Source organism: Schistocerca gregaria, chromosome 5, assembly GCF_023897955.1.
Source record: "Schistocerca gregaria isolate iqSchGreg1 chromosome 5, iqSchGreg1.2, whole genome shotgun sequence".
In the NCBI taxonomy this organism is placed as follows: Eukaryota; Metazoa; Arthropoda; class Insecta; order Orthoptera; family Acrididae; genus Schistocerca; species Schistocerca gregaria.
In genome coordinates this window covers 10268501-10287802 of record NC_064924.1, presented here as the reverse complement: position 1 = coordinate 10287802, position 19302 = coordinate 10268501, and the positions used below count along the sequence as shown (strand labels likewise).

Here is a 19302-nt window from a genome sequence, read left to right as displayed (position 1 = left end):
GGACTTGAGAGTTCAATAACGTCTATGCCCTCTGTGATCGTTAATCTGCGTGACACATGCGTGAAATGCTCAGTACTAGTGTACAGAGGTACCTCCTGCCGTTCTTCAATGCCAGTACTCCAGAGTGCTCGTGAGTCTGCGACTGAACAGTACGGGCTGGATCACGACTGTCAGCCGTGTCCGTCACACTCGCTGCAACTCACTCCACTTCCTCGACGTCCAGGATTCGCACGACCTCTCTGGCGACGCCCGCCACATTGGCACTGGAATCATTGTGCTCGCGAAGGAGTTGAGGGCTACCACATTATGCGTCATTCACTAAGTGGTCCGAAAGGATCCGTGTGATGTACTTACTGCTTTCTCGTAAGGCGACTGTGGATAACAACAAGATCCGTGCTGCTATCAATACTGATTCCTCCCCATAATAGCAGGGAACCTTGCCTTAATTTGTTGATTCCCTTTACAACATTTGACAGGTACTGCTCACCACAGCCCCTTCACACATGAACACGGACATCACCCCATGTCAGAGGGTATCTGTACTCGTCTGTGAATAACATGTTTTACCACTCATGAGGCTGCCAACTGACACGGGAACGGGAGAACTGAATACGAGCTCCGAGATGTCATGTCGAGCGGGGTACTCAAACAGGTTGTCTAGGTTGTAAGATCCTTTCACACACCCAGTTGCTTAAGTTTGACTGGACGCACTGCCTCCGTTGGCACTGCTGAATCGTCTTGCAATGCTCTCGTATTACTGTGGAACGCCAGGATGTAGAGGTGACCAGATATCGGTCTGTACATTGGGTGGTAATGACCTGGTAACCTTATCCGACTCACCATGTGCAGTGACCTGTCTACCTGTACCAAGTCTACAACTTACGGAATACACATGGAAAGCCACTGGCATCTGCTGCACCACAACCGAAAGCGCATAGTTTTTGGATCAAACAAATCGTCCTTGAACTCTCACTGCATTAAGATGTCGCATGTGCTCGGTTGAGCAAAATGTCCACAAATGACAACTGCCATCTGTGTAGCTTACTACAACACTGTGACGCTGTTACTCACTACCTGAAGATGGATCATCTGTTACTGTAGCGCATAACAGAACCGGCAGAAGGCAAATGATTTTAGCTGTTGCGTAAATCGAAAGCGAAAATCTCAAGCTATGCAATGAGACCACAGGAACTGCCCGCATCAAAATATATGTAGCATACTGGACGTTGATACATGTGTTCACCTAATTCTTTTGAGGAGTGTGTTACTGCGGGTATCAGTTTCCAGTTTTTACCACTAATTTTCGTGCAATAAAGTAAGATGAAAAGTAAATGGCGAGTATTTCCAGAAGCTGGGGGCTACACTTAACGTGGGGGACTCTGTGTCTGCTCTCGTGAGGTCCTGCTCTGGTGGGTGGGCTTGTGGCTCGACAGCTGGAGATGCCCTTCTGCAGTCTGTCTCACCTGCTGTCAGCAACAATACGTCGGTGCTCTCGAAGAACAGATACACTATTGCTGTCGTTTTGATAAAACAGCTTTGCGAGTAAAGCCCTGCTCACCCCTCTCAGACCTATGTTGACTGACTGTAACTTTGATGCGCACTCGTGCTTGCGCTTCAGCCCTAAGTCGCCGTTCGAGTACCGACGCCAAACGGCATGTCATCACACTACCAACAATACAAATCCTGCAGCGCACAGCCTGAACGTCATTTCTATAGTGTTGGGTACCCATTCGGTAAATAGTTTTCTGTCTACATTGGTCCAAATAGCGAAAGTTTAGTTATAGCCACAGCGTATTACACATTTCTGTTTAACGAAACATGAACTATCGATCTGGAAAACTCCATACCAGAGACAAATATTATACAGAGGTTGACAAGACTCAGTAGACTCCGTGATCCAAGAGGCACGAACTGCTCCTGATGATGCCATTAAGGCGACGATAGCTTCCAGGAAGAAGCAGTAAGTTCAGGAACCTAGGTTGTGCGCTGGCGGCAGTTAGAAGCGCGGTGTTAATCGTCCCATTAATAATTCGCACAGGTCGATTTGGAACACAGTAGATCTGCTAGCACAACTGACATAAGTGACGGCAGTGAAGCGATGTCCGTGTGCCCATTAGCTGTGTGGAATTAGTGCATCGGACCGACGTGCATGCCTGACGGTGTGGCAGAATGCAGCTATCATCTTCCGTCGCACGTGTGACCACACCGTGCACCAAACTGTTACATTCGTTGGTCTATTAATGTCAGCTGTCCAGAAGTATCTACAACAAATAATGTAGCACTCACATTCACGTAACACGGTGTAAGAACAGTGGATGTAGAAACGCCTCTGTCGCACCTTCTTAATGACTGCTGCTGTCAGTGAATGCAGGCCTATCTCAACCAGTTTCAGAGAACATATTGCGGAGGGAACAGCTTATAAGAGACTTTTGGAATAGTCCGTCTCTCAGTAGGCCATTGATAAGAGCAGGACATAAAACTGCACGTTTTCAATGTGCCAGACAACAAACAAACTGGACAGTAGCTGACTGTGGTCTGGTCCAAAAAGCCGTCATTTCGCTCTCTTCAAATGGTGGAAGACGTATGGCTTATCGACAGCTCGACGAGGCGCTTAACCCACAGTGTGATTCTCTGGTGTTCTGGGGCTGCACCAAAACATAAACTACGACGTTCATTCCAACATTTTAGGCAACCATACGTTGCCCTTTCCTCTGTGTCTTCGCGATGAGTATACTGCAGATGCTCCCATCTTCCAGCGCAGCCGTACAAGCGAAGGCTACGCCACTGGCACGAGGTCACTCAGTCGCTGTATTTCATCTCGAATGATTCACTAAATCGGCCGATGTTAATCCTGCAGTGAATGTCTGATGGCACTATTTGGAAAACCAAGTGACACGCAGCAGAGAGCATCCTGCATCTGGTAGCTATGTGGACTTAATCATCAACAGACAGTAAGTGGCTTAAGCTGGATATTGCATACCAAACAGAAAGTATCTACGGTACATCTGTTACGAGGTACAGTATTAACCATCTGTGCGAAAAACGACGCGCACAAAATTTGCGGAATCATATCACAAACAACAATGTAAACACAGAACGAGAAATCATCAAGGCATGAATTTTTTCGCTGTAGGGGAAAAGAAGAAACTCAGGAAAATACTGGTCTCATAATATAGAATTTAAAGTAGAGAATGCAGTCAATGAAAAACAAATTGCTTCCCTTTTTAATCTACGTGATAATACAAAAGAGACTCGATAGATATTTGAAAATTGTACATCACAATTTCATAATATTTCAGGAAGTAAAAATAATTGTTGTTTTTCTTTGATACTATTTATTGAGATGTTTTATTATGTGTGATAAAATGATACAGTGTGCATTATACACTGAAGAGCCAAACAAAGTGGTACACCTGCCTAATATCACGTATGTCCCCCTCGAGCACGAAGACATGTCGCAACACGACGTGGCAACGACTCGACTAATGTCTGAAGTAGTGCTGGAGGGAAGTGACACCATAAATCCTGCAGTGGCTGTCCATAAGTCCGTAAGAGTACGATATGATGGGGACCTCTTCTGAACAACACGTTGCAAGGCATCCCACATATGCTCAATAATGATCTTGTTTGGGGAGTTTGGTGGCCAGTGGAGGTGTTTAATCCTAGAAGCCACTTTGTAGCAATTATGGATGTGTGGGGTCTCGCATTGTACAGTTGGGATTGCCGAAGTCCGTAACAATGCACAATGGACATGATTGGATATAGATGATCTGATGCTTGTATACGTATCAGAGTAGTATCTACGCGTGTCAGGGGTCCCATATCACTCTAAATGCACACGTTCCACACCATTACAGATACTCTACCAGCTTGATCAGCCCCTGCTGACGTGCAGGGTCCATGGATTCATGACGTTGTCTCCATACCAGTACACGTCCATTTGCTCGATACAATTTGAAACTAGACTCATCCGACCAGGCATCATTTAGTCATCAAGAGTCCAATGTCGGTATTGACTGGCCCAGGCGAGGCGTGAAGCTTTGTGTCATGCAGTCATCAAGGATACACGAGTGGGCATTCGGCTCTGAAAGCCCATATCAGTGATGTTTTGATGAATGGTTCACACGCTGACTCTTGCTGGTGGCTCATCATGGAAACCTGCAACAATTTACGGAAGGGTTGCACTTCTGTCACTTTGAACGATTCACTTCAGTCGTCGTTGGTCCAGTCCTTGCAGAATATTTTTCAGGCTGCAGCGATGTCGGAGATTTGATGTTTTACAGGATTAGTCATATTCACGGTACGCTAGTGAAATAGTCGTACGGGAGAATCCCCACTTCATCGCTACGTCGGAGATGTTGCGTCCCATCGCTCGTGCGTCGACTACAACACCTCGTTCAAACTCCCTTAACTCTTGATAACCTGCCACAATAGCAGTAGTAACCAATCTAACAACTGCGCCAGGCACTTGTTTTCTTATACAGGCGTTGCCGACCAGAGCGACGTATTTTGTCTGCTTACATATCTCTTATTTGAATACGCATGCCTGTTCCAGTTGTTTTGGTGCTTCAGTGCAAAATAGCACCAACATATGTTCTGTATATTGTACAATATTTGGAAACTTTTCTTAATATGTATTTAGCATATTTTACAATATTTAGAAAGTTTTCACAATTTTTGTGCGGCTTCCCATGTAAGGACGTTGGATACTCTGTAAAAGGACGCAGTGAAATAACGTTGTGTGTGGAAAAATATTAAATTTCCTGTTAGAGTGTCAAAAATAGTGGAAGTATTGACGGAATATATTATCTGATATTCTGAAATAATTAATGTCCAAGTTAAGAAAAACTAGTTCTGTGTGGGATAAGAGAAACTAACAAAGAAAAAATTAAACAGAAGGTAAATGAACTGTTCACTGAGAAGGTAAGTTCCCCTAAACTTTCCTGCATTGTACATGAAGGTGTTTACACGTATCCAAAAAATCCACCACTTTCTCTGCTGATAGAGGAAGAAGCTGTTTATACAACATAGGAAACCTTGTAACAGATGTACAAATGTTAACTTGAAGTTGATTGTCTCTTGTTTTTAGCAGAGAATGACGTACCCAAGATTGAATGACATTATGACTAAGAAGCAGGTACACTGCAGTTCGATCGTCTGCATTTACATTCGACCGTGTAACTAGGAACTGTCAGGTCTGAATCAGATTCCATAACTTCTTCAAGAACAACGACAGCAACAAAGTCGTACTGGCTCATTTTCTTTTTAATGAAAGGTATAGTTAAACAAGCTTCCCGTATTACATTCTTCCGAAACAATAAAATGATGCTCTACCGCTTTAAAATATCCTGTAAAAACTAGGTAGTAGTACAAAGGCATCTTTGTCCATTTGTCCAATGGGCCAAATGGCTCTGCGCACTATGGGACTCAACGTCTGAGATCATTAGTCCCCTAGAACTTAGAACTAGTTAAAACTAACTAACCTAAGGACATCACACACATGCAAGCCCGAGGCAGGATTCGAACCTGCGACAGTAGCAGTCGCTCTGTTCCAGACTGTAGCGCCTAGAACCGCTCGGCCACTCCGGCCGGCCAGCCAGAGAAAGATGCTTGCGTAAAGAGACTTGTTGGACGAAACACTACCGGGAACTGCGGATTGAAGAAGATGACAAAGAGGAAGAAAAAGCTACTTCAGAGGGTGAAGTAACACACGGTTTTATTACGATATGACTTCACAGCAGATGCGAATAGGAGGCAGTGTATCAGATAAACAACAGGAAACCTAAAAAATGGTTCAAATGGCGGTGAGCACTATGGGCCTTAACATCTATGGTCATCACTCCCCAAGAACTTAGAACTACTTAAACCTAATTAACCTAAGGACATCAGACAACACCCAGCTATCACAAAGCAGAGAAAATCCCTGACCCCGCCGGAATCACAGATTTTAAATGAATGCTGGAAGATGAAGCTGCTAACGAATCGTGGGAGATTTGGGAGCTCATACCGCTCTACGGAAAATAGGACACAAATATCTGTGAGAGTATTAAGCCTACTAAACGCGTCCAACAAACTCTACGCAAGAATTATTATCAACAGAGTGAGCAACATAGCTCACGCCCTACAACCGGAAAAACGGAATGGCTTTAGAAAGGGACCATCTTGTAATGACAGTGCTACTATTGCACGATAGTTAGTTGAAAAACGACGAGAATACAAACTGGAGACTACCAGCGCATTCTTAGATTATGGAAAGGCTGCCGATAGAGTGAACGGGAGCGAGCTTTGGAACATCATATAAAAACGATGGTATTCGGAAAAGTTAACTGAAGTAATAAATAGTGTATGAGTGCACAGAAATTGTGGTAGTTACAGGGGAAGAGAACACAGGACCAATAAAGATGGAGTGCGGCAGGGGGTGGCGGCGGGTGGCAGCCTTTCACTTACTGTCATCAATATATAGGGTGAACATTATAGAACCAGCAAGCTGCAAGGACGAATTCCTGACTGGAAATGGAGGAAAAAACACCCTGTGAACATGTGTCCGGTAATGCGTCGTTGCCACTGTAGATGGCGCTGACGAATCTGAAAGGTCCTCTGACCACGTGCCGGGTGTTCCTCGTGTGTTGCAGGCCGTGTGACTGAAGCAGCGTACTGTAAGCAGCGGAATGGCCCGGTCTTCGTTTCGGGAACAAGCCGAGATGGCGTCTGTGTATGCCGGGCAGATGGAAACGGTCAGAGGCAGCTTGGCAATACCATAACAAGTACCCTCACAGACACAAACAACATTTCAAGCCCATTTTGGGCGTTTGTTCGATTATGGATGCTTTTAGACAGACGAATGTGCAGGGAGGCGGGAGGCTGTGTGTACTGCAGATTTGGAAGACCTTGTTCTAGCGGAACGCACGACACGTCAGGTGGGCAGAGGAACTGTTATTCTTCAGCGTCATCTACTGTGGCAGCGTCGCATTTCCGGACACACGTTCACAGGGTCAGGAATCCGTCCCTGCAGTTTTTCCGCTTTGTTAATGTTCACCCTGTATACCTGGACGAGAATGCTAGACAGTGGAAACACGAAATTTAACGAGCTGTCATATTATTACCAGAACACATACACGTGTGTGTGTGTGTGTGTGTGTGTGTGTGTGTGTGTGTGTGTGTGTGTGTGTGTGTGCAAATATTAAAAATTCAGTAAAAAAAACTAAACTACCGGTCCTCAAATACCCAGTACGCTCCAAAATAGTGTTAGATGAACAATCAGCAGAACATGTGTCACATTTTCAGATGATGCGCTGTGATATTGCGTATCAAGCCACTAATGAATGACCTTCAAGCGTTTTGTGGCGCAACACACAGAATGAAGGCAAGAAACAAAGCTGAAATGTTGCCAAGTAATGGTTCGAAACGCGTCAGTCAGGAGGTGGGCAGGCACATCTTAAGTACCACGGCTACTGACGAAATTTATGATGTTTCTACCGTATGAAGAGTATTTGATCCTGATAATGTGGGTTACGTCAGTGACAGCGTAATCGAGTTGCTAACAAATGTTTTAATGTCTTTCTACCTGTGTGTTTAGTTGCATGTCCCAAATTTGTTGTGTTACGAATCTAACGGACTCTTTATAGGAGGGGGAAAGAGCCACTGGCGACCAGCCCCCTGAGACCAGCCGAAGTGTGAAGTTGAGGCCGCCTGGATAGGCGGCACTGGCTTCGAGATGCCACATACTTCAGTCGACGCGCCTCGCAGTCTGAGGCTCTGGCTAACAAGCCCACTGTGACGACGAGTGCCGTGTGTCTGGCCACTGGGGAATAAATTGTTTTTACAAGTACGACTCTCTGCTCGAAGAACGCCTTAATGGGGTGTTGCTTTCGCCAGTAACACTGGGTGGAGGTTGCCAGGCTGGTCGAGTGGTGTTCCTGCCTGGTTTCGGTGGCCCCCCTTGTGAGAGTGGGAGTGTGACAGCCGGGTGCCGCTTCACGTCGAGAGAATTTCCCTGTCTGCAAGGCGGGAATGTAGCCCACTGGGTGATCTAAAGAAAAATCTACAAGTGGCATCCTAGGAGGCCATTTTCTAGAAATTTCACATGTGGGAAAAGGTATCTGGTAAGTACGAGTTTAGAACTCGATTTTCTTATAGCAACTGCAAAGTATAAGCTTTAATGCAATAAAGACCTGGAGGGAACAATGGCGAGAGGTGCCCCCGGAGCATTGTCAAGCCCTCCCCTGCATCACTGAGAGACCGCCTGGATATGAAGTACCACGTAAACTATGGTCACCCTTAACAGAACACGCACAAATCACGGAAGGTGGGGAAAAACACCAGCTCCTAACTGTGATTGCGGAGCCAACAGACAGACCATCCGCCACATTGTCCAAGAGTGCAACAGAAGAACATACTGTGCCAAGTCCAGTGATTTGCTGATGGCAACGTACGCCGCAAAAGACTTTATACATATCTTGATGTTTGTATTTAATTGCATTGCCCCTCTGTCTGTGTGTTTTATACTTATTATATAATATATTTAATTGTGTTTTTGTGTATATTTTTATTTAAACATTTGTAAGAAGCATAAAATGATGTGCATTGCCACACACTAAATAAACAGGCAGGAAGGAAGTTGAGAACTTGGATCTGACGCGACTGCCTGTAAAACAGGAAACCCGTGTTCGAATCCTGGTCCGCTACAAACGTTCAGCTTTCGCCAGTGATTTCAATCGATACCTGCTACAATCATTCCTTTCTGTATTAATTCACAATGAGTGCTAGATCAAAATGCTGTGTGTTCTTTTGGACATGTCCGAAAGAGCGGACACTACATATATACTACTGACTGAAATAAAAGCAGAGGACGTCACACAGACAAAAATTTTCTGAGAATCTCGTATCTAGATTTGAACACCTCTTTGCTCTCTGTTATCCCAGTCAAAGAAGGAAAATTAGGGGAAAAAAATTGTGCAGTTGCAAATTTCGGAGAATGGTAGGAAGAAGTGTCATGAACAACATACTAAAAATCCTCACCTATACTGGTGAGCGTTGGGGTGGTGGGCGTTTAAAGGACACTTCCTCACGTTTTCCTGGTGGGCGTTTAAAGGGCAACATTTTTCTTGAATAACTCGAAAACCATTGCTTCTAGCGAAACAGTTTCCCAGTACAAAATTAAGTACGTTAAATTTCCTAAAAGAAATCTCGTATTAATTTTTTCTCTAGGACTAATACTTTCCGCGTTACAATGGGTGTAAAATCCATAATTTAAATGGTTAAAAATTAATGTTTAATGCCCAATGAAATTGGAAAGAACAGAAAATATACATTGGTTATTATAAAACAACACCTTATGTTCAATTTGTACACTTCAACAATCAACAAATGTATTTTCATCATCGTCATCATTTTCCAGATCGATCAACGGTGCACCATTTATACACGTACCTTGGCACGTGCCGCAAACTACTCTACTGGCCATTAAAATTGCTTCACCACGGAGATGACGTGCTACAGACGCGAAATTTATGTAATCGTGTAACTAAAAATAAGAAAATAAAAAATTACAGAACCATGGAACCTCCTCTCCCCCGCCCCCCTTCCCTGCTAGTTGCAACATCACGTCGAGGACAGCATGACCTGAAATGCAAGCAGTGAGAAAGAAAAGCAGATTGGCTGGTTCGAGAAGCCCTACATTCATTAAGGCATTGGGGATGTAGTATGAATCTGTTGTTCATGTTTTAGACGGCATTGTTGGAAATTGAAAACGCCAGTGACAGTGGACAAGAAAACTCCAGTGGCACCAATTTTTTGAGGAAATATTCTCTTAGCTGAAGTAGCGCAAGTAATATACAAACCTACTCTAGTTTATGGTTTGAATCACATCTTTATTCTCACATTCTGTTTTATATTATTTTCATTTGTACACATTTACTAATTATAATCATGTAACTAAAAATAAATAAATAAATAACTAAATTACAGAACCATGGAGCCTATCGCCTTGGGAGAATTTTTGAGAATAGTTAGGGGCAACTCCTGAAGAAGGATGGTTCATTTTTTCTGGTAGAGTAAAAAGTAGCGGTGCCAAGTAGAGGTAGATATTTTTTTCTTTGAAGATGAAACATAATTAGAGAAGGAGATGAATCCACCATAACAAACAAATTTTTGACTTTTATAAAGGTAATCAAAAGTCTTTGCCCATCATTTTTACTGAATTAATTGGTTGAAATGTAAGTACACGAGTACTTTGTCGCACAATTTACATCACCGTATGATTTTATTTGATTTTTAAATTTTCTTCCAATCATTCTTTTTTCGTTTGGAATGTTGCTTGTGTCGCCTTTAAAATGCAGCCAAGTGTTAACCAGGACTGCCGATCGGTTGGTAACACAGCAGCTTGTATAGTTAGTGTGACGACAATTTCAGGCTAGCAACGACAACGAGAAAATACAGTTTGCTTTTACCGCTAAAACTGAAATTTTGCTGCGCAAGATGGTTGTGCAAACAAACATACACTACTGGTCATTAAAACTGCTACACCATGAAGATGACGTGCTACAGACGCGAAATTTGACCGACAGTAAGAAGATGCTGTGATATGCAAATGATTAACGTTTCAGAACATTCATACAAGGTTGGCGCCGGTGGGTGACACCTACAACTTGCTGACATGAGGAAAGTTTCCAACCGATTTCTCATACACAAACAGCAGTTGACCGGCGTTGCCTGGTCAAACGTTGTTGTAATGCATCGTGTAAGGAGGAGAAATACGCACCATCACGTTTCCGACTTTGATAAAGGTCGGATTGTAGCCTATCACGATTGCGGGACATTGCGTTGGTCTAGATCCAATGATTCCTAGCAGTATATGGAATCGGTGGGTTCAGGAGGGTAATACGGAATGCCGTGCTGGATCCCAACGGCCTCGTATCACTAGCAGTCGAGATGACAGGCATCTTATCCGAATGGTTGTAACGGATCGTGCAGCCACGTCTCGATCCCTGAGTCAACAGATCGGGACGTCTGCAAGACAACAACCATCTGCACGAACAGTTCGACGGCGTTTGCAGCAGCATGGACTATCAGCTCGGAGACCATGGCTGCTGTTACCCTTGTCGCTGCATCAGAGACAGGAGCGCCTGGGTGCACGAGTGGTAAAACGTAATTTTTTCGGATGAATCCAGGTTCTGTTCACAGCATTATGATGATCGCATCCGTGTTTGGCGACATCGCGTTGAACGCCCATTGGAAGCGTGTATTCGTCATTGCCACACTGGCGTATCACCCGGCGTGATGTATGGGGTGCCATTGGTTACATGTCTTGGTCACCTCTTGTTCGCATTGACGGCACTTTGAACTGTGGACTTTACATTTCTGATGTGGCTCTACACTTAATCCCTGCGCGCCGGGCTTAGTGTCAGAGCGGTTCTAGGCGCTACAGTATGGAACCGCGCTACCGCTACGGTCGCAGGCTCGAATCCTGCCTCGGGCATGGATGTGTGTGATGTCCTTAGGTTAGTTAGGTTTTATTAGTTCTAAGTTCTAGGGGACTGATGACCTCAGGTCTTAAGTCCTATAGTGCTCAGAGCCATTTGAACCATTTTTTTTTTTGATCTATGGGAAACCCTACATTTTAGCAGGATAATGCACGACCGCATGTTGCAGGTTCTGTACGGGCCTTTCTGGATACAGAAAATGTTCGACTGCCGCTCTTGCCAGCACATTCTCCAGATCTCTCACCAATTGAAAACGTCTGGTCAATGGTGGGCGAGCAACTGGCTCGTCACAATACGCCAGTCACTACTCTTGGTGAATGTGGTATCATGTTGAAGCTGCATGGGCAGCTGTACCTGTACACGCCATCCAAGCTTTGTTTGACTCAATACCCAGGCGTATCAAGGCCGTTATTACGGCCGGAGGTGGTTGTTCTGGGTACTGATTTCTCAGGGTCTATGCACCCAAACTGCGTGAAAATGTAATCACATGTCAATTGTAGTATAATATATTCGTCCATTGAATACCCGTTTGTCATATGCATTTTTTCTTGGAGTAACAATTTCTACCATAACGTTTGAGCACATAGGCTATCTACTGACTGCAGAGTGCGGAAATATTGCTGTCCACATTCCATTACACACGGTGGAGAAGGAAGCCTCCATCTACTACGTTGGCATTGGTTTGTAGGTCATGAGTTGCATGATTGCCTTCTGCAAAAGGATCATAGGGAGAATATTTCTTTCCTTTCCTCATGCCCCCTTCATTAAAGAGAGACAACGGGAATGGAAATAATTCATATTGCATAAGCTTTGCAGGAACATATTTCACGTACCGACTCTCGTAATGACTGTAAATAACTAATAGGTTAATAAAGTGAATTCCAGATATAAGACAGTCTCTGCTGCAACATTTGATAATCAATAACGTGTTACTTGCTCTTTGCGCACCATCATATAAACTGCAGAAAGTGATGAAGTAATTATTATATGGAACATTTGATTCGTGAACCTATCTACTCGCAAATAAACAAAAAGTGGGAGGAACAAACATACCTCATTAATGTGGAGGGAACCACACAACCCGCTCAACAGTAAAGTTTTTTTGTTTGCTCACATAACAGAACTGGACTGAAAATGCTGTGTGTAAATTCAAGAACGAACACTTTTCGTGGTGGGGGAAGGAGCCTTTTCCAGAAAAAAGCCCCAACAAACGTTCATTGTGCCCACCTACCGGTACAAGGTGGTGTGTAGAGATGTACGTAGATTCTGTTCGTATGTGTGGTTCTGTTAATAACTAATATCTGAATTTCATTTAGTGTTAATGAATTTGTGGAATATAAACACATGTAACACGAGTCCTCGTACAACGGATTTTGTGAAACATCAAAAATCGGCGAGGTGCGCTGTGGTTGGTTCGCGTAAGTTGGTGAAGCGTCCTGTTGTTGCTTCTTGCGATGTAATGGGGTGGCTGGAGTGCGGACTCACTAACTCGCTCTTCGTTTCGCAGACGCGCAAATAAGAGAAGTGCCTTCCATCATCTTCTACCCTCCACCAACAACCCCCGTCCAAAACCTTACCCTCACCCGCTGCCACCTGTCACATCCTCAGAGCAGAATGTATCCCTCAGTACCGTTCTGCTAAAATCAGTTATAGTCATTTAATATCTGGTCTTCATCAACTTCATCTAACAATATACATTAATTTTATACCATTAAAACATGTTTTCATACATTTGCTATTTTTCAACTCCTTGTAACGTGCAAGAAATGAATAGGACCTTTTTTGTAGGAAATTCAACGTTCTTTAATTTTGCACTGGGAAACATTTTCGCTACAAGCTACGGTTTTCGAGTTACTAAAGAAAAACGTAAAACAGTGACCTTTAAACGCCCCCCCCCCCCTACATGTCAGGATTTTTAGTATGTTGTTCATGTCTCTTCTCCCTACCACTGTACAAACATCTGCGACTACACGAATTTTTCCCCTAATCACCATTTTTTGGTCTTCGTTGACTGGGCTATATAAACGACTCCGATATCTGTTGCCACACTCGCTAGTCGCCAGGAGAGAGTGCGGAACTGTGCCGTAGGGTTTTCAGAAGTCTAGGGGCGTAGTTTCTGCGTGGTAGCTATTGCTCGGAGCCTCGTGGAGCATGTGTACCAAGACAGAGTGCTGGCTTCTACGCGGTCGGAATCTTACAGAGGTGGCGATCTGTTTCAGAAACATCATATTAGTGACGGCTTGTACAGAGGTGGAATGCGGCAGATATATTCCATGTTAAAAGCTGCAGTTAGCGGTTCGAGACAGGTTCAGAAGCGCTATCGTTGACGCAGTCTTCTTCCCTATCTTATTGATCATGTGATGCAACTTGTGTCGCACATGAAGCTGTTCTTATCGAGTAATGGGTGCGGCAGGAGCGCCGTAGACCCGCGGCAGCTCTGTCCTCGCCACCCGACGTTCCTACGGTCCGATCAACATTACTCGATAGCTGATGTCTGTCGCTTGACGCTGTAAAGTTGCAACACCTGTGCCGGCTAGCGCTCGGTCATAGGCGACGCACTAAACACGGCGGGTCACTGCTTGTTAATGTGTAGTCAGGACCATTGTTGGAAGCAGCCGCGAGCTTTGAGAAGATGTGAAATGCCCTGTCGATAGCTGATTTTAAGCGGCAAATAACTCAACTGCGGCAGACAACGCGTTTTGTAGCCCTGAATTTAAACTCATGTCCTAACCTAACCACGTGATGTGCAATGTATCCGAGAAAACGGCGATGAACAATCTGCGGCAGAACAGAAATTACGTTCGCTATGTGGACGCTGTTTAATGCTAACCTCTCCAAGAAAACTTAGGACAGAAAAATTTCATACTACACTACTGGCCATTAAAACTGCTACACCAAGAAGAAATGTAGATGACAAACGGGTATTCATTGGACGAATAAATTATACTACAATTGACATGTGAACATTTTCACGCAATTTGGGTGCATAGAACCTGTGAAATCAGTACCCAGAACAACCACCTCCTGCCGTAATAACGGTCTTGATACGCCTGAGTATTGAGTCAAACAAAGCTTGGATGGCGTGTACATGTACAGCTGCCTATGCAGCTTCAACATGATACCACAGTTCACCAAGAGTAGTGACTGGCGTATTGTGACGAGCCAGTTGCTCGCCCACCATTGACCAGACGTTTTCAATTGGTGTGAGATCTGGAGAATGTGCTGGCCAGGGCAGCAGTGGAACATTTTCTGTATCCAGAAAGGCCCGTACAGAACCTGCAACATGCGGTCGTGCATTATAATGCTGAAATGTAGGGTTTCGCAGGGATCGAATGAAGGGTAGAGCCACGGGTCGTAACACATCTGAAATGTGGCGTCCACTGTTCAAAGTGCCGTCAGTGCTAACAAGAGGTGACCGAGACATGTAACCAATGGCATCCCACACCATCACACCGGGTGATACGCCAGTATGGCGATGTCGAATACACGCTTCCAATGGGCGTTCAACACGATGTCGCCAAACACGGATGCGACTATCATGATGCAGTGAACAGAACCTGGATTCATCCGAAAAAATGACGTTTTGCCATTCGTGCACCCAGGTTCGTCGTTGAGTACACCATCGCAGGGGCTCCTGTCTGTGATGCAGCGGCAAGGGTAACCGCAGCCATGCCCATAGTCCATGCTGCTGCAAACGCCGTCGAACTGTTCGTGCAGATGGTTGTTGTCTTGCAGACGTCCCGATCTGTTGACTCAGGGATCGAGACGTGGCTGCACGATCCGTTACAACCATGCGGATAAGATGCCTGTCATCTCGACTGCTAGTGATACGAGGCCGTTGGGATCCAGCACGGCATTCCGTATTACCCTCCTGAACCCACCGATTCCATATACTGCTAGGAATCATTGGATCTAGACCAACGCAATGTCCCGCAATCGTGATAGGCTACAATCCGACCTTTATCAAAGTCGGAAACGTGATGGTGCGTATTTCTCCTCCTTACACGAGGCATTACAACAACGTTTGACCAGGCAACGCCGGTCAACTGCTGTTTGTGTATGAGAAATCGGTTGGAAACTTTCCTCATGTCAGCACGTTGTAGGTGTCACCACCGGCGCCAACCTTGTATGAATGTTCTGAAACGTTAATCATTTGCATATCACAGCATCTTCTTACTGTCGGTCAAATTTCGCGTCTGTAGCACGTCATCTTCATGGTGTAGCAGTTTTAATGACCAGTAGTGTATGTTTGTTTGCAAAACCATCTTGCGCAGCAAAATTTCAGTTTTAGCGGTAAAGGCAAACTGTATTTTCTCGCTGTCGTTGCTAGCCTGAAATTGTCGTCACACTAACTATACAAGCTGCTGTGTTACCAACCGATCGGCAGTCCTGGTTAACACTTGGCTGCATTTTAAAGGCGACACAAGCAACATTCCAAACGAAAAAAGAATGATTGGAAGAAAATTTAAAAATCAAATAAAATCATACGGTTATGAAAGTTGTGCGACAAAGTACTCGTGTCAGAAATAAAAAAAAATACATTTCAACCAATTAATTCAGTAAAAATGATGGGCAAAGACTTTTGATTACCTTTATAAAAGTCAAAAATTTGTTTGTTATGGTAGTGTCATCTCCTTCTCTAATTAAGTTTCATCTTCAAAGAAAAAAAAATCTACCTCTACTTGGCACCGCCACTTTTTACTCTTCCAGAAAAAATGAACCATCCTTCTTCAGGAGTTGCCCCTAACTATTCTCAAAAATTCTCCCAAGGCGATAGGCTCCATGGTTCTGTAATTTAGTTATTTATTTATTTATTTTTAGTTACATGATTATAATTAGTAAATGTGTACAAATGAAAATGATATAAAACAGAATGTGAGAATAAAGATGTGATTCAAACCATAAACTAGAGTAGGTTTGTATATTACTTGCGCTACTTCAGCTAAAAGAATATTTCCTCAATAAATTGGTGCCACTGGAGTTTTCTTGTCCACTGTCACTGGCGTTTTCAATTTCCAACAATGCCGTCTAAAACATGAACAACAGAGTCATGCTACATACCCAATGCCTTAATGAATGTAGGGCTTCTCGAACCAGCCAATCTGCTTTTCTTTCTCACTGCTTGCATTTCAGGTCATGCTGTCTTCGATGTGGTGTTGCAACTAGCAGGGAAGGGGGGCGGGGGAGAGGAGGATTATGAAAACACTGCGTAAATAATTTGCAATGAAGGTACGGTACCTCGGTGTGCGTTCAAGAGAGTTGTGAGCTTTTTGTAGGTACCACCAATAATTAAGATTCACTTTCTCGCCTTCGCCGAAGATGTAGTCGGTCGTCACGTCCTTAAACGATGTAAGCACAAGATATTTGGCCGAGGGAAAAGTAATAGCCTTCAGTACACAGAAGGGACTGAGGCTGAACCACGTCAGGTGTAACACGGAGGTAACAAGCTAAGATCTTCTGTATCGCAACCCAAACGCAGGATGACGACAGACACAGGAAGGGTTCATCGGTGTTCAGCAGGCGACGACAGTCAGGGCAAAGTGAAGAATTTGTTAATCCGACAGCGTGGAGCAAGTGTTCCTCGAATATTTTTGGTTCGTCACTCGATACCACGTTGCGCGCGCTGTGGCTGGCAAAAAGTGGTGGTGTATCATTTTCCACACTCGTGGCCAGTAGACAGTTCGGTACGTAGTTTCTACCACGTTGCACAGAACTGTCAGTAGTGTAAAAATGTTTCGCCTTCGGAAGGCGTGTTGTGGGGGGATCCGAGGTGACAAAGCTGTACTCCGGAATGACCGTCGGTACGTGGGAGAGCTGTGTGGCGACGCGCACCCGCGGCAGCAGCAGGACGTGAGGCGCGGACGTCGGGACCTGCGAATCAGTGTCGTGCCTGTGAGGCAGGCGTCTTGGCGGGTTCATTGCTCACATAAATGGCAGCTGTCCATGCTCGCCCTTAACCAGTCCCACACGTCGACTGCGTAGGGGGAGAGTGAGGGATAGGAAGTAGCTGAAGGCCGCCTGAGGTCTGAAACGTATCGCCACAATCTGCACTGACAGCCGATAACTTGCCGTGGTCGTTCCTAAACGTGATTCTGAAACATCTCAGTTCAGTAACTGGTGGGAGGGAGCGACAGTTCGCAGCCCGAGACCGCGCCCGATATCCAGCGCCGCCGACTTTTTGATCTCCAGAAGATTTCCCGCTGCCTGTCCGTATTATTCGATCCCGTTTAGTACGCTGTTGTCTTCATTGGCAGGACATACCGGCAGTAGTAGGTCGTCGGTGTACGCCATGTAGCGGAATGTAATGTCCTGCAGAGTAACGCCAAATAGCCAGTGGTTGAGGTTCCCCGATGAGTGGCTCGAGAGTCATTGCGTAAAGCTGGGTACTGTTGTGCCGTACGTTCGTACAGTGCGGTCGCTGCACTTTAGACGCGGCCACTGCCTTCTCGAGTACCGTCTGCCAACGCTCCACTGGCTGCAGTGCGGCGTACTCCAAAGTGTTCACAGTGGGAGCGCCAAAAGAGATGCAACAGTCGTACCACTGGAGTCGTCAGAGCCAGTCGGCATGAGGCCCCACGTGATTGAGTCGCGTGGTCGTGGCCTGGGAGGCGAGTCGTCTGGTGGGCCTCCTGGAATGTGGAGCAGGTCTGCTCTCAGTCGCGATGCTGACTAAATAGTTTTTATGGGAGATTAACTTAGGCTATGGACCTGGACACGAATGATTATGCTGAGTTATATTTCACCTTGTTTTAAGAATAAAACTTCTAAGTTGTAATTAAATCAGACTTACCATTTGGTAGATGGTACCTGGGACGCAAGAGATACAAAGGGAGCAACTATGTTTTATAGACTTCTCGATAGGTATTGCGCCCACCGTGCACCTGTTGACCTGGACCTGAAGGCTGTCTGCTCTCAGAAGATGATGCGGGGTGTCAGTGAGCCTGGGGGAAATTTCATACGGCCCATCACCCCTTAGGAGGAAGTGGAAGTTATGCTGCACTATGTCAAAGCAGCGACTGAAACTATTGCAGACAATCGCCATTTGCAGCGGGCATGCTGGGGCAATTGCTATTGAGACTCTGCAGACGCTGGCGCTCATTTCAATGATGGTGTCTCCACCTGTGACGTTTCATCTATGGCAGGAATCATTGGCAAAGTTTTCTCAATGCGGCCTGCCAAAGCCATGACGAAGGTCTTGTAGTTGGCGTTCAACATTGTAAGTGGCTGACCCATTGCCCTCCTGGTGGCTCATGTACTATTATGAACAGTAATGAATTGGGTGCCAAGGGCCACGATCGCTAACCATCATGTGGTGTGGAGATACGTGATGTCGGTGGGTTCGATCCCGTCACGCTCTAAAATCGCCACGCCAGTGTCTGTGGAACTACAGGCGTCACATACGTTGTGTAACCATAAAATTTCGGGAGTGGATTCGTTCACACTTCTTGCAGAAATTCAAATTCGATCCCTGTGGCTCGTATTGTTTCTCTCTGCAGATGCATCTTTGCAGCAGAGCTAACTATGTTGATACTCATCGTGCCCAGGCGGTAAGCCTGACGGAGCGCTAGTAGGTGGAGAAAAATTGGAAATTTGTGGTAAGTTCTATGGGGCCAAGTTTCTGAGGTCATTGGTCCCTAGGCTTACACACTACAACTTAAGCTACGACAACACACACAGCCATTCCCAAGGGAGGACTCGAACCTCCGACAGGGGGAGCCGCACGAACCGTGCCAAGGCGCCCGAGACCGGACGGCTACCCCGTGAGGCTGTTGGTAGAGAGAAGCGGACTTCGTGAGTGACATCACACTCCGCCGACAGTGAC

General features: G+C 45.2%; 1 protein-coding gene across 2 annotated transcripts in view; it reads right to left on the bottom strand.

The window, feature by feature from the left end:
- LOC126273150 (trehalase-like) overlaps window positions 1–19302 on the bottom strand; it is a 260073-nt gene that overhangs the window by 171410 nt on the left and 69361 nt on the right. The gene's annotated exons all lie outside the window — the stretch shown is intronic.